This window comes from Gavialis gangeticus, unplaced genomic scaffold (genome assembly GCF_001723915.1).
Source record: "Gavialis gangeticus isolate Ggan-Ray unplaced genomic scaffold, GavGan_comp1, whole genome shotgun sequence".
Lineage (NCBI taxonomy): Eukaryota > Metazoa > Chordata > Crocodylia > Gavialidae > Gavialis > Gavialis gangeticus.
The window spans coordinates 62,252,214-62,254,999 of NW_017729033.1; the positions used below are offsets into that span (position 1 = coordinate 62,252,214).

At 42.2% G+C, this 2,786-nt stretch overlaps 1 long non-coding RNA gene across 1 annotated transcript in view; it reads right to left on the reverse strand.

The window, feature by feature from the left end:
• LOC109304130 overlaps positions 1–2,583 on the reverse strand; it is a 15,002-nt gene extending 12,419 nt beyond the window's left edge. The window contains exon 1 of the long non-coding RNA XR_002099303.1: positions 457–2,583. This is a non-coding gene — a long non-coding RNA (uncharacterized LOC109304130). The remainder of the gene's footprint in view (positions 1–456) is intronic.
• Between the last annotated feature and the right edge of the window lie 203 nt (positions 2,584–2,786).

Genomic DNA, 2,786 nt, shown 5'->3' on the forward strand with positions numbered 1-2,786 from the left:
GCCCCCCCTTTCCCTCCCCTCCCCTCCTTCTGCCTACCCATGGCCACTCCCCCCCTGCCTCCTGCCACCACCACCACTTCTCCCATCTGCCACCACTGCCCCTCCCCCACCCACCACTGCTTCCCTACCTGTGGAGCTGGGGTCAGTGCCATCCCATGGGCGAAGGTGAGAGTGCAGCATTCACTGGCCCTGTGGGAGTGAGCAGGACTTGGCCCTATGTGAGCATAGCATGGGCAGCCTGGGGCCAGCCAAGATACAGTAAATTGGTAGGCACCTGCCCACGGGCTGGACGAAATCTTGTGGTGGGCTGGATCTGGTCCACAGGCTGTACTTTGCCTGCCCCTGCTTTAAAGGGTGAATGCTTCCATTTTAAGTGCCTTTATGATGGTTTAAAGGTAACCTATAAACCACCCTAAACAATTCCTAACCACCCTACACAGCTCCCAAAAACAATACTTCTGCTTTCTTCATCAGCCCTGGTGCCTGCGCCACCTCCTGAAAGGAAGAGAAGAGTCACAAGAATTCCCCAGCTCTTCTCACCAATTCCTCATCAAATTTCCCTAAACTGCCACATCTCATTTTACCTTCCAGACAGGAAGGCAAGCAGGGCTCCTCCAAGCATTAGAGGAGGGCTTCTTATTGTTGTATTACTACAATCCTTGAATCAACAAGACTCTGTTTCCAAAAGTGGCTCTACACTAAGATCACAAGGTACTTCAAGGTGATGATCTCATGAATAAATAATCTCAACCCATTCAGGATTTCATAGATATAATCTCTCCCAAAATCAGTCAGCAGGTGTGCAGAACATGCATAATCATGGCATTCTCTGAATAAAGCAAGAATGACTAACTATCCAGTCCTGTTCTGTATCAGCCTATGTTTCTACCTGGTTCCAAGTTTCAAGTCCAATGCATTGCAGTAGTTTAATGTTTCCATAATTTGAGCTATACTCTTCTTGCCAGGAACAGACTGCAAGAAGCAGTCTTGGTCCAGCTGCTGTCTTGGTTTGCAGGGAAAAAGCTGAAAAGCTAAAGCCAAATCCACGTCTAAGCCAATCTATATAACAGCAGGCCCATTCCTTCCAACAGGGAAGGACAGGCTGGTACCTTCTCTGCCATTTGTTTACATTATTTCTCCCAACTTACTATTACAATCACTTTGCTAACCAAATTAGCGAGCAACACTCCATTTACTCCTATATACATCTGTATAATCATTTTGTATTAAGCTGTGTCTGTAGGAGATCCCAGAAGTACAAGGTGATCCATGCAAACATTAGCAAAAATGTCAACATGCTGTGCCCACAACAAGCTTGTGCTACAAGAAAAACAGGACACTTGAGCAAAAATAAAGCTCAGTGTAAGCTGGGAGTGTGAGTCAGCAGTGGAAGAGGTCATTTAGGTTTTGATCTTGTCATGTGGGAAGACCCTGACTCCATGAGGTCCATTGTGCAGGGCCCCATTGAAATCAGGGTCTATTTGTTCAGAACTCATAATGAGCTTGGAACCCTGTCAGATTCTTTTAAAATATACTAGTTAGATAAGAAGATAGCCAGCTGCATCTCCAAAACAGACCTATACCCTGTGTTCCAAGAAAGTACAGCAAATTTTAAGACAATCCAAGTAAGTGTGTGGATATTATAGCACTCAGAATAATTTAACTTTAAACAAAAAGTGAAATTCGCTTTTCATTATAGCATGACCAAAAAAAAAAAAAAAAGAACAGCTCTACTGGTTCTATTTTCTCCAATATGGCACAATCTAAAAAGGAAATTTCTCCCAAGCTGGGTTTTTGAAAGAACCCAATTTTCAGAAATGCTAGTTACCTTGTGACTTCAATTGTGCTGCATTCTGTGCTCATAGGCTGACTGGGTTTTTGTTCCCTGCTTTGTTAATTTATGACTCGGGGGCAAGATCTGAGCAAGGAATAAACTCCCTGCTCACTGTAACCTACCATGCAAAAGAATCAGAAAGAACTCAGAGAACAGTGAAAATTAGGTTCTGTGTGGGGCACAAGAGATTCAAGAGCCATGAAGAAAGGGAAGTTATGAAATTATAAGGCAACAAGTAGAAAGCAAAGAAGAGGAAATTTGCCTTTGCATAGCTCTATCAGTTTGTGAACCCCATTGTCTCTGATTTATTCTGATAAATAGTTCTGTAAGATCTCAGCAAGGTTCAGATGGATGTTCATAATACACGAATAAAACCAGAAGTAACAGTTATTTAACTACTCTAGATACAATAATTGTCATGAAACTCTTACATTAATTGACATGAAGCTCAGGACATACACTCACCAATTATGGAGGGTGAAGAAGAAATTTCTCACTAAGATTACAGAACTGTTTATAGTATTATAAGACATTTCTATCTTTTCCTGAAGCACTTGGTTCCACAATAACGAGGTGCATGGCTACATCCATCAGCGGCCTGTTCTAAAATGGCAATTTGTAAGTTCCTACTGCAAAAAATTATTTGCTTTAAAATAGGATATTTTGCAAGTGGCTTTTTGCCTCTACCTCTGCCACCTCCACAAGGCTTTTTTTTTTCTACATACAGGCAGTCCTCGTTTTGAATTACAACATTTAACACTTACAATGTTTATAAATTGACACCCTGTTTCAACTTTATGATGTCAGTTTCGACTTACAATGCTTGATCCAATACCATGCCATGCCAGCAAACAAGTTTGCCATGTCGCTCATCGCCCTGAAGAACATCTGTCCAAATTTCCTTGGATGCTTTCTTTAAGAAAGCAGACAAGACTCGAGAAAAACCTGCAGC